This window comes from Plectropomus leopardus, chromosome 16 (assembly GCF_026936395.1).
Source record: "Plectropomus leopardus strain MGB_pleo_1.0 chromosome 16, ASM2693639v1, whole genome shotgun sequence".
Taxonomy (NCBI): domain Eukaryota; kingdom Metazoa; phylum Chordata; class Actinopteri; order Perciformes; family Serranidae; genus Plectropomus; species Plectropomus leopardus.
The window spans coordinates 2027173-2040924 of NC_142191.1; the positions used below are offsets into that span (position 1 = coordinate 2027173).

The 13752-nt window shown below is 38.9% G+C and overlaps 1 long non-coding RNA gene across 3 annotated transcripts in view; it reads left to right on the forward strand.

The window, feature by feature from the left end:
- LOC148186787 (uncharacterized) overlaps positions 1–13752 on the forward strand; it is a 185366-nt gene that overhangs the window by 47253 nt on the left and 124361 nt on the right. For all 3 annotated transcript variants that reach the window (XR_015779130.1, XR_015779131.1, XR_015779129.1), the window contains exon 2: positions 7537–7709. This is a non-coding gene — a long non-coding RNA (uncharacterized LOC148186787). The remainder of the gene's footprint in view (positions 1–7536; positions 7710–13752) is intronic.

Below are 13752 nucleotides of genomic sequence, written 5' to 3' on the forward strand. Positions count from 1 at the left end.
TCGCCTTAAACGCATCTCGAGCTCCCCTCATCCTTGAACGCGGAGCTGCCTGAGTTGAGTGCGAGTTACGCCACCAATCTTTGTTGGGGGACCAAAAAGGGGTTTATTTCATATCATGCTCCATAAACCAGCACTAAACCTGGGGAGGGCGAGCAATCAGGAGGTGAACACATTGTGGGCCGCGGGGATTCTCCAACATGGCTGCACCTTCAACTCCCCCGGATTCACGCCAAGCGTTAAATCAAAGATGGGAGGGGAGGGGCCGGCTGTACGCAGGGCTCGAGATTAGTGCTGGAGAAATGACTCCATGCTAATTGGAAAAAGAAACCCGACGCCACCTTCTACGCACAAAACCTATTATGCGGCATCATGGCGAGAGGGAGTGGGAGAAATTGAAAATGTGATGAATACAAATGACGACAGAGTTTAAAGGCGAGTGGGCGAAACTTCGGATGGCGGGATCAACGCAGAGCGGGATGAAAGTGTTCAGAATCACAAAATAACCTCCAAGAAGAATGATTTCAAAGCGGAAGGCCTCTGGGATATTAAGTCGTCGGGTGGGATGGTTTGAGTCGAGCCATTAGGTGGGATGAAAGGTTGGCGGATGGATGTTTCCCGCCCGCCTCGGCATTACAACACCTGACACAAAAGGACAGCAGATTTCAACATTTCACGACCGTGCCCTCGGAGGCGGCTCGGTGTGAAAAGGAGTGGTTATAATGTACTGACGGGAGAGTCGGAGCTGAGAGGAGCTTGAGAGAAAATAGAAAAGCATGCAGACAGTGTCGCAGGTAGTAATGGGCAGAGGTTCGGCTGAAAGGTTGGGGTTGTACAGTTAATTCAAGCTGACAGGGCAGGGGATAAAAATGGGTTTCTCTCTCTGCAGCCAACTAGAGGGCCAACCCTGTCCAATCTCTTTGATGGAGAGGGGAGCGCAGCCCTCCCCTCCTTGGCAAAGGGTGAGACAGGAGCGAGAGGGAGGCGCTTTATTGAAAGTGAAAAGTTGCAATGTTTTCTGAGTGGACAGCCTCAAGGGCAGCTGGCAAGAGATTAGAGGATGTTATTAGAAAGCAATGGGCTGTACCTTCCTCTCATAATCCTCCCACACGGGAGCGCGGATCTGTGAGTGCTCCTGACCTGATGCTATCAGTGACATTACATCCCCTCGACTATAAAAACACTCTGCACTCCTTCGCTCAGGTAAATGTTTTGTTTCCTTTTTGACACTCAAATGTACCTCAGTAAGCTCAGCCCAGTCCAGATATCCCCAAAGCAGAAGAAGGGAGAAAAGAAGAAAACGACCTGGAAAAGTGCCTACAAATTATAATAATTTTAAATATATGATTATTATTATTTGAAATATGGTTTTCTGGACATATTCCACTTGCTTTTGTAAAAATAATAATTTAAATCTACAAATTTACATCTCTTTACATTTTCAAATAACTCAGAAGTGTGTACCATAAAGCCACTAATGCTGAATAGACCAGTGTGAAAAATGCCTTTAAAGCGAATCTGGTGAAAAAAAAGAGGTGTTTAAAGGCACTTTTGGCTTCTCAAAATTGCGTATTTCCGTTACTTAAAATAACTCAATGTCAACTTTTGGGTTCACATGGGACACAAACAGCAGTCTTCTGGATCTAAGTCCTGTGTTTGTTTGACACATACATCCTTAACTGCCTCCACATGCAGACTTTGTCAGTTTTTGTTCTGCGCCACCTAACTTCATCTTTTGCTCTCGTCATGATTAGTGCGGCCAGTAGAGGCTGCCACCTTTCAATAAATGTAAATACGGGGTCCTAATAAACTGCTGTACATTGACCTTTAGTGTTGTTTTGTTGGGGCGAACAGTTTCTTAACATAACACTTCCCCTCTAAGGGTCGAAGCTAGTTTGCTCTGCTTGCTCACGTCAACTCCCACATAACAATACTTTTTGTTTGTTATTTAACATCTGCTAAGTCATTCGTGGCTCAGTAGTTTGCAGTTGGTTCTGTGTCCAATGAAGTCAAGAAAAATCATTGAAAAAAAAATGTAGTTTTGATCGAATAAATAAACAGATTTTTTTTGGCAAGAAGCACAACGACATAATCTACAGACTGCATAAATAGATGGATTTGGGGGTCTTGATTTGCCTTCCTTTGTTTAGTTTTTCTTCTCTTTTTCTCTAGTTCTGTAAATATTTTTTTTTAAAGTGTGATGGGCTTTGTGTTTGTTGCAAATCAAATCAATAGACAATTATACTGACATAAAGTTCTTTGAGACAACAAAAGAAACAAAATACTTTGAATGAGCTGACTGTAGATATCGAGGAGTTCATTCTTCTGTCTATAAAAACATGTTTGCATTGATGTTTCAGTGAGTAAATTCTGGTTTCCTATCTAATAAATGGTGAAATTGATGAGAAAATGTTTTTAAGAAGTCAGCTATAGTGAACCCCTAATAAATGTTAATGACCATTTTGAGAGTCACCATCACTCACCCTCACGACGGCCATTAATGAAAACTTCATCTACAAAATAAGTTTAATATCTCTGCTGCTTATGTGGCTTGTGAAGGAACACTTATAACACAATAACAAATATCACGTGAGCAATGCAGCTCCATTCAAAACGCCACTGTCATGTGAAGCCGGCAGTCGAAACAGACTCCACGTCTGAAAACACAGATGTCTGCTTATCCATGTGTGACCATCGTGCTGAAAAAACTGCGTTTGGTTGAGATCAGCATCACAAAGCACTTCTTTTTTGGAAGCAAACTCGGCATAATGATGAGGGTTTTTTTTTTTTGTCCTCCATTTGAAATTTTCTCCAGGTGCGTTGCCTCTCCTCGCCCACCCATGACAGTAATTGTTGTTTTCTTCACGGGGACGCTTTGAACTGGTCTTTCAGAACAAGGTCACCCAGGAAAACATCCTCTCGGTGCTCTGTTCTCTGTTTTCTGTTTCCATTCAAGTAGCTCTCGCTTCCTTTTTGGTACACCAAGGCTCTTTCAGTTTCTCTTACAGTTTCATTAGTCTTTAGTTATTATGTGCTCATAATATCTCATCCTGAAAGCATCATATTACAGTTTTATTCGCCTTAAATTGATTCCGTTGCAGATTTATTAACTTGCATTAAATATTATCGAGTAAATTTATTTTTATGCCAGTGAGGCCAGAGGCATTATGTTTTTAATTATCTATTCATCCGGTCCATACTTGCGATAGCAATATCTCAAAAAAACCTTGAGGGACTTTTTTTCCTTCTAATTTGACACAGATATCCACTTGGACTAAATGATGTGCTGATTAGATTTTGGCAGTCATAGGTCAAGGTCACTGTGACCTCATCTCATTAATATGAGAGCTGTATCTCATGAACACCTTGAGGGAAATTCTTCAAGTTTGAAAGATTCACTTGGACTTAACAATGAGCTCATTTGAATTCGGTGGTCACAGATCCCTTTGACCTCATCTGTCTCATTCTTGTGAACTAAATAACTCACGAAAACCACAAGGGAATTTCTTTAAATTTAGCACAAACATTCAACAACACTTGGACTGTGGATAAACTGATTAGATTTTGGTAGTCATCGGTTAAGGTCACTTTGACCTTGTCTCTTTCATTATTGTGTACAATAGAGTTATTATATATATAATATATATATATATATATATATATATATATATATATATATATATATATATATTTGTAATGTTATATATATTATTTTCAACTTTGGCACAAATATGATGAAGTAACTAGATTTTGGAAGTCATGAGTCAAAGGTCAAGGCTACTGTGACCTCGTACATCTCATTCTTGTGAAGGCAGTATCTCATGAACACCTTGAGGGAATTTCTTGAATTTCTCTTCTCAAATGTTTAACAGGACTTGAGGCTGAACTGTGTAGATTTTGCCTGTCAAAGGTCAAGGTCATGCTGGCCTTGCATACAACTCAATCTTGTAAAAGTGAGAGAACACTTTGAGGGAATTTCCTCAAATGTGGGACAAATGAATGAACTGATTAGAATCTGGTGGTCAAAGGTTAAAGGTCACAGTGACCTGATAAAACATGTTTTTGGCCATAAGTCAAAATTCATAGACCCAAATTCCACACAAATGTAGGGTAAAAATATTTTTTTGGCCAGTATTCAATGTTAGGGTTGCAAATTGTAAGTACTTTCCTTAATTTATAATTGGTAAAGTTAACGATTGATTATTTAATTGTTATTTAAAGAAAAACACATTTATTTCAAACAACACAGAACATATTGCATATACATATTAAATTTCACATTTCAGATCTTCTTTGCTGCATTCTTTACAAATGCATTCTTTCTCTCCTTCGAGGCAGCAGCAATGTACAGCTATAATAGCTTAATTTAATCTCCTGAATGGCACCCCTTTCCTTCCTACATACAGAACCTAAACATGCTAATTATACTGTAGCCTATTTAAGGTCAGGGTCAGGCTGTGCTCACCTCAAGTATCTTGTCAACAGGACTCAGTGTTTGCATTAAATGTGTCCTTTTTAGTATGCATTGCTGAAAAGTATCCTTGAATATCTTATATCTGATGGATAACGAAGCCACAGCAGTGCATTGTGAATAAAGCTTGTGTCAGATTGAATCTTTATGTATAAAAGTGCATTTCAGACTCATTTAATCCTCTATACTGAGCCTGTTTAACAAGTGACACCGGGGTTAGCGGTTTTACATTTCTGTGTTTACTTAGCGGCGATGTTTATAATGAGACTTTCATAGAGCAAATATGTGTTTAACATTCTCAGGGTGACAACAGAAGAGCTGGAAAAAAAACAGGTTTGTTTACTATTCTAAATTACTGTGGCTGCACACCTGTAGCGCCCATATGCATAATTTTTTTCAGATCCTCGCATTTTCATGACATTTGCATATTTTATTAACTTTTCCTAAAAAACACATCTGATTTAATTTTTTTCCACAGTTTTACAGCTATTAAGGCAGTTCATATGTTTAGTTAAGAGTAATATGTTAAAGATGTATGGTAATTGATAACTGTAATACTTGAATTCCCATAAACATTCATTCTTTTTATATTGTAGTTAATGTATATAGTACAAACTCCTATTAAAAGTTACATCGCTCATTTTTACATACTGGTGTATTGTACAGGACCTTATTGTGATGGAATGTACAATTTATTATTAATTATACAATGCAATAATGTCCACTCTGAGCCATTGACTCCCATTATATTTAAAACCCAACACCTATATGAACTAGAAATTCGTTTTTAAGTTTCATCGTAAGCCTTTAAATAATGCCATAATGTGCATGGTCACCCATTGACTCCCGTTATATTTAATACCGAACACCTGTATAGGTAGGGCTAATTTTTTGAGGGAATGCCCGTAAACATCTGACCATCTCCTCCTCGATCTACATCACATTCGCCTGACAACATTTCAAAATTCAATAAAAACACCGCAGCTGATGATCACTCTTCATCTATAATAAAGCACAAATTTGTCGACATGGTGATAATTATAAGAAATTTAACGGAGGGACTGCACGGGGGAATGACTCGCTGTAATTGCAGCCACCATAAACGCATGCTTTATTGCCTTTATAAAGTATTCATGCTCCGTGGTTGATGTGCTCAGAATGTTTCACGACAGCAGCGCTGATACACAGCGTGACTGATCAGAGTCATAAAACCCAAAAAAAAAAGGGCAAATGGAGGATAATTCTCTAGAGTCAAAGCAGCCTGGGAGCTCCTATTTTAACAAAGCCACGTTATTAGATTGTAATTTTAAGGAATTTCTAGTTTTGCCAAGTCTAGAGATGTAATTTTGCAGAAATCTCTCAGCTTTCAATCTGCATTTATTCACTGCGAGTTCTCAGACAGAATAAAAAAACAGAAAAAATAAATGCTCTTTGGCTTGTAGACGTTCCTCCAGGTTCCTGCAGGACCTGGGTGTAATGACTGTGAAGTCAAACTGACCCACCTTTTCTCCGGCGACTCAAAGCCTGCACGAAGAGTGCATCTCATTTGTATAATAATTAGTTTACTGAAAAAGGTCTGCTGTCACATCCCGGCGCAAAAATACCCCAAATTTGCATTTAAATTAAGCCACAATTCTTTCAACATAAAAAGGAGAAAAATTATTCACCATCAAATCAAAGTGTTACAAATATATTGTGCCATCTTGGAACACCTCGTGTTGTAGACTCATAATTGTCTTCAGTTATTATGTGTTATTTCTTGCCTGGGCAGGACTGCGATGAATAAATTGGAAAGTGGTGACTTTAAAAGAGGCTGCAGCAGGCGGTTGTTATTAGTCAGATACTTTGAGTCATCTGACTTTGGTTATAACATGCACTATTTTTTATTGTACTTTTAGCTTATTTTAAAGTATTTTTTTAAATGTATTTCAACTTCTCTTGTTTTGATGTTGAAGTGAGGAAGTGTTTTAATTTTTTGTGCACTTGTCAGATCATTGCATGTCAATTGTCAAACATCTTTACTTATTCATAAAGTAATCTGAAGTCAGGATAATAAATAGCTCATGCACTGTAAAATCTGATTAGTTGATCTTACTTGAAAAATATCTTGGAAACCAATTGTTTTAAAAAAGGAAAGTACATATTACTATAAATCTTAATGTTTACATTACACATATTTACTTAATTTGGTGAAGTTGTTGCAACTTAGAAAGAACAAGGCAAAGAACAAATTTAACTTGTCATTTTTAAGTGTGAACAACTTTATTCAATCAAGTTAATCTGACTTAACTTGATCATTTAAAAGAGGATTTTGCCAGAGATGAAGATAGAAGATCTGTGAGTTTGTTTTCTTAACATGTTTAAGAAAATATGACTGACTAGTTTGCAACCAGCAGGATGCAGATATATAGCACAGTAAACTTTACTGAAGTTGCTAAAACTTAGAAAGACTGATTTAATAAAACTTGTCATTTTTAACTTGCAAAGACTTCACGAAATTAAGTAAACATAACTTAATTTTAGGTAAACTTAAAAATTAGAGTTAACAAAAAATAAGATTGATAGTTATGTTTACTCAGTTTTCTGTATTTTTTTAAGTTTGCAGTGTGTCAACAAACTGTTGATGAGAGTCAAAATACAACAAATCACTTTTCAAATGGTACGTTGATGAAGTTTAATTGTGCTAAACACTGACGAGGTCTATTCCCACACATCTGATGTTGTGTGAGACTTATTTAACTTGGTGTCTGCTTAATTATTAAGTCAAAATTAGTGTCATAGTTAGATATCAAATATTTGCTAAGAGCTGAGAGTCAAAAGCTCAAATAATCAATTTTCTGCAACACTTTCTGTGAAGACCACATATATAATACACTTCTGGAGGACCTTTTGGTCCCCAGATTTTGCTGCAGAGTGAGCGCTCTTGAGTTTCACACTACTCTCTGCAGCTGCAGACATGCTGGCAAAATTGAACTGTCAAATATTTGTATTGCCAAATTGCCAAATCTGATTTGACTTCTGGTCCGAGTACAGCCCCAGTAATTTCTCTTGTCTTGTCTTTTTTGCAGTTATTCAGAGTGGACGTTGCCATGGTGATTTCACATGCATCTGTGCACCAATCAGACTTCAGCAGTATTTGAACAAGAATCCGATGGCAGTTGGTGGATGTTTGCTCACGTTGCCAGACTGCTATCAATCACCTGACCATGTCAAGCCTACACAGTCCTGAGTAAGCCGATTGGTGAGTTTCTGTTTTTACTTTTGGCAGTGTTACCTTTTGTCATCACTGAAGTCAAAAATATTTAATGTTTTTGTAAAAATCTTAAGATTTGAAACCAAGTCGTGAGGTGCTTCAACAGCACCTAAACTGAGGTAAACTGTGTCAGATGTGTTATGTACCCATCAGACAACACTGTGCTCGATTAATTGTTTTAAATCCACTGCTCAATCATTTATATCTTGATAACTATGCAATTATATTGGTATCATTTAACAATTAGTTTATTCCTTACTATGGTTGTCACATGTAATATGTGAAATATTAATACATGATTTACAAATAGTGATGCAAATTAAAAATAGCATTTTTTTTTGTTTTAATTCATGCCCTCAGTGCTCCCTTCGTGGTTAAAAAGTAGTTGCCAAAAAAATAAAATATCAAATAATGATAAATAAATAGAAATAATAATAATAATAATAACAATATGGACCCTGATTACTTACAAGTCTCACAAAGCAGCAAGATATGATGAAAAAACAAAAAAAAGAAAATGCCACAAGTAAACAGTCAAGAACATGCTGTTAAATTTCCATAGTTCAGTCATTGTACTGATGTAGGCTGAAGGGATTTCACTGCTGCTATTAGCTCACTCATTTTTCACCTTCTGCTAATGATGACCATTGCATCATGTTATCAGTGTGCACATGCATTAGCTTTCACTGCAGCTATAGATAAGCCTGAACCCCATGCAGTGCTCCAACAACAACCGCAACAACTTTTTATTTTAATTGTAGGCAATGAAGGCAAAAATTTATATGCCTGCAGCGTCTTTAAAACTGCTGGAGCCTAGTTATCAATGCACCCTCCGTCCCATCAGCGCTACAGTTTTGGCACACATCATCACCGCCGTACATCAGATGTTAAATTGGCCGTCTCTCTGTACAAGCCGCTGGGGTTTATCCATCAAACAGTATCTTAAAATGACTGGATATCTCTTTTATTACGCAAAAAAATTACAGCTTAGAGAGCAGAACACAGGGATAACGGATCTTGTGAACGCTCACTAAATCAACGGGACAGAACGTAATATGCACTTTGAAGGAAGAAGCAAATTGGACACACGTCACATTTGCACGTTAGTTTAGAAGGATGTTTCCTCTGTGTGTTGCCACTTTATAGATTTGAAACAGCGCTCTGTTCTCACGCTAATGTCGGCGAATGGATTAAAAATTAATCAATCAAGTGCCTTTCTAGGGGAGCTTAATGTTGTTCAAACAGCAGCTGGGGGTCAGATCTTCTGCACAATTTGGAGGTGATGTGCATTCCTTGGGTTTCAAATCTTTTTCTAAGCGGTATTGATGTCTTTGGAATCAGCAGGGGGACGAAATAATGAGATATGCTGACGTAGAGAAGCGCACAGGGGCTATAGGATGTATCGTTAGGTTATGAATACACTTATTGGAAAAACATTGTAAGCCTTTAAAGCGCTGCCTGTTTATTTCTCTCTGCGGAGCAACATTTGGTGAGGAATGATTGTATTTGTGCAGCATTAATGAGAATTAACGAGGATTTCTGTTTGCGTTCAGTCAGTGCGACCTTATTGCAGCCTGGTGGTCTCACATATAGATGGACATCAAACTTCTCGCTCACACACATGAATCTGCCGGCTCCCCCCGGGGCCCCTCGTTGGGTGCCGTGCAGCCTTGGCCCCCTCTTGGCAGCGTGCCGCCTTCTGGCAATCAATGCTGATTTTACTCACTCATCCACACCCCTCGCATTGATCTGTGTCACCCCTGGACATCCTGCAGCAACTCAGCACTGTGTTTCCATCCTGTGTGGAGCACAGATGGCCCCGCACGGACCCGGGAGGGAGGACTGGGTGATCAGGTCTTTAGTGGTGGGAGCAGGGGAGGATACTGGGCAGCATGAGGCCGCTGGCAGCGTTTAGCTTGACAGACTAAATGAAAATGTTCCATAATGGTGTGCACTTGGATGGATGGATGGATGGATGGAGAGATGGATGGGAGATGAGTGCCACAGTGATGAGGGAGGTGGAGCTCAAGAAATCGCTGCCACCATCTGCCCCACTGATGGATGTGACACAGTAAACCAGTAACCAATGGAGGTCTGGATCTGTCTGGCAGGTCCAGTCTTACATTCTGTTGAAGAGACAGTGTGAAAGATTTAGGGGAATTTAGCGACATCCAGCTTCTTCTGGTTAGAATTACTTCAGTTTTGATTGTTCAGGAGGTTTTTAGCTGAATTATCCACAGAGGTCTCAGACAGACCAGGTGAAACCAGTAAAAACACTGAAATACCCTCAGAACCCCAAAACAAATGGAAGTGGATTTAAAAGGCAAGTTGTGTTAAAAATAAATAGATAAATCGCCAAAATTTCCCATTTATCGTGGTCAGAAACTGTGACCAACAAACTTTTAGACTTTCAAATTTCGAACATTCCTTAAACAAATCGCACATCATGAGTTCAAAGAATGATTGTATCAAGTCTAAGCTTCATATTGTGATATTTTACTCTACATGTCTCATTCAGAATTTTAACTGAAAACACGAACACAAACCAGATGATGTTAAAAAAACACTACATTCAGTTTGAATTTGGGGCTTGCCGATATTGCTGTAAAATAATATTATTATTTAATCTGAATCTATTAACGGCTACTGTACCAATTTTTAGATTGCTGCTACTACTGTTTTTGTATGTTTATATAGAAAAACATGATGTGCTCCTGCTGGCAACTGAGTCAACAATTCTTATTTTCAAGTGATTTCACACACACACGCACACACACACACACACACACACACACACTTATAAATCTGCATTTGATTCCTGCCAACTATCCTAAAATCCTTCACACTGGACCTTTAAGAAAATATCCTGATGTGGATGAAGAGGCATGAATGGTGGATTAGCAGCTGCACTCAGGGGTGACTGGTGTTAATTGTTGGTTGGTAATTTGATTAATTGCAAATTTGTAGGAGAAAATTGCACTGGGGATGACATCGTGAAAGCTTTTCATTATGACATCAAAGGCCTCGTCCTGTGCACGAATCTAACACCCGGTAGTTTAGCGTGCAGACGTTGGTCACAGTGTTGCAGTGTTGTTCTGTCTTGGGAACGCACTCCTGCAGCTGAGGTTCGGCTCAGGAGAGCTACAGACGCAGCAAAGCAGGACGTGCTTTTTAATGCGATGTCGTGTTTTGCTGCCTCGCAGTGAAAGTCTCTGTTTGCTGTCCGTTGTTTGCACGGTGTTTGAGAGCACACTATGAGTTAAACTACTTTTCCCAGAAATGTACTTCAACAAATTTGGCAGTGTTTCCAGTCGTCAGCTATTTTCTTTACTACATAGTTTAAGGGTTGTTAAGTTCCAACAATGCAAAGGGCCTATAATTAAAAGGAGTCGTCTGACATTTTTGGAAATGTGCTCATTTGTTTTCTTGCAGAGAGTAAAATGACTGGATGGATCAAAGCTGTAGGTCATGTGTCAGTGCTGGGGGGCCCACTCAAAACAAAGAAAATTTAGTCTTACACATTAATTTCCTGCATTCTTGTGATTTTTTTTTATTATGGACCAATTTGTGGCTTTTCTGCGTCACTCTGTGGCAGGATACTCAGCCTGCTTTGCTTGGGGGCCTCTTTTGCAAAAAGACAAGAGGCCAGGGGGCCAATCGTAGCAGGCCCATATATATATTTCTAGGATTTTAGGACATTTCAAAAAGTTTAGGACATTTGTAGAATTGTAGGACATTTTCCTGGTATTTAAGATGTTTCTTAGTTTTTAGAACATGTCTTGGATTTTAGGACATTTCTCAGACTTTAGGAGGTTAAGAGTCCAAGATCATTCTCGGATTTTGAAAGATTTCCAGCATTTTTGCACATTTTTTAATTTTAGGATGTTGGATTTTAGGACACTTTTAGGATTTCAGCATGTTTCTAGGATTTTAGGATGGTTCCAGGATTTTATGACAGTTCTCTGATTTTTGGACGGTTCTAGAATATAAGGACGTGATGTAGGACTGTAGAATCATCTGGCACCCGATCAGGGGCCAGATTTGGCCCGTGGACCGTAGCTTGACTATCACTTCTCTATGGTGTAAATGTATTTGTTTTGTCACAGTGAAAGTCCTCGTCCTCTTGTCATTGACAAACGTATATAGTGAAAGTTTACTTTTATGAAATTAGCACTTATTGACACGAGGTTTCATTTTTAAAAAAGAAAGGCCTCACATTTTGGAGCACATAAGTCCCGTGTCAGTAATAAAATCCATAATGATCCCTTTATTCATCCTCTCTCTTTGCTTTAGCTCTTCTTCCCCAATAACCCTCAGCGCAGACTGCCGCGCTGCACCGAGAAATACCAACAACTCATCAGGGTGTTAAAAAGTTCACAGTCTCCTCAGATCACAGTCGCCTCGCCTTTTTACAAAGTCTTTCCGCGACAGGAACAAACACGTCTTAATATGACACAGCAGATTCTGCGAATAGTAGACGCGGCGTTGATGTGACTGACTGGTGAGATTCCTCAAACCCTTGAAAATAATGAGCTTCTTCAAACGCAAACAAAAGTATGGCTGTGTTCTGCATAACAGTGTGTATACAAGAGAAACTTGGAGTACCTTGAATTATATTTGTTTGTGTCAAATGTGTCCTTTTTTCATATTCTCATTTCGCCTGCATCAGGTTTTGAAGAGGAGGACAAAAAAAAAGATTCAATATTAGCACGGTTCGGTCCCTGGGCAAACTCGGAGCCGCCGTTTCAAATGAGGTCACTTACTTTCCCTTCGGATTCTAATGACGTTTATTGATGTCTTTAATAACTTTCTCTTCTTGCGTTGGGTGTTAATGGACAGTGCGGTTGTGGGGTGGTGCTCGTGGTGCTCGTGGTGCCAGCAGAAACAGACAGATGGGGAGAGGGCGAGACAGACAGAGATGGAGAGAGAGAAAGTGGAAGCGATCCCGAGAGTTCAGTCATACTAATCCCTTTGGCTGAGAGCAGTGAGTCAATTATTCTTCATTTGTCTTTTATCTCGCCACTGCTGTCTGGGAATGAGGCTCCTCTAAGGCCTGTCAGCCTCTTATTGATGCTGTCTGGCCTGAAGGGTTCACACAATCCCGGAGACCGGGCCGGGGACGCGCAGGGTCCGAGGGGGTAATTGTGTCATGGATTGGGGTTGGTTGCCGAGCAGGTACCGTGTATTGGCTTGTGAAAAATGACTCGATATAGAGTCATTTCTTACAAAATCAAAGGTGCTTGGCGGTGTTACAATTTCTGATAATGTTGGAATTCATGGGAGTGAGCAGTGTCTTGTATTTGGACGCTGTCTCGTGTTTGGACTGGACACGGTTGTAATATTGGACGCAGCTGCTCTTGGTGGACTGTTTAGTGTAAATGTATACTCGTGCATGATGTAAGAGCAGGGGAAATGTGCAATATGTCCGCTGTGGTTAAGATCAGATTTTGGGAAATACTTTTTGTTTGATTTTTTTGCTGAGAGTTTGATGAGAAAATTGGTACCACTTTCACATCTGTCCATGTTTAAAGCTAGAGACAGGAAACAATTATATTTTTTTATTGTTTTGAGACTAATATGTAATATATATTTTATACATCTTTGTTTTTTCTCTTTCCTTTCAGTGTAAATTGATGAATTGTACAAAAGTAATTAATATTAAAGGGGCAGATGTACTAAGGTTTTAGCCCACACATTGATGGATTAGTTTTAACAACGACAAAGATGCTGGACAACCACAAAGTCACTCAAAATGACAAAAAAATAGCACAAAGGTACACAAAATGAATACATAGAAAAGAACAACTATAGTGAGAAATGAATTAACTTTAAAGAGACAAAATGACACACACAAAAAAAAAGACACAAAACAGCAACTACAAACAGATACAAAACAACAACAAAAAGATGCAGAGTAACCACAGAGACACTCAGAATGACCACAAAGAGACACAAAATGACTTTGAAGAGATACATTACTTCAAAAACATACAAAATGACCACAAACGCCACCAAAAAGATGCTAAACATT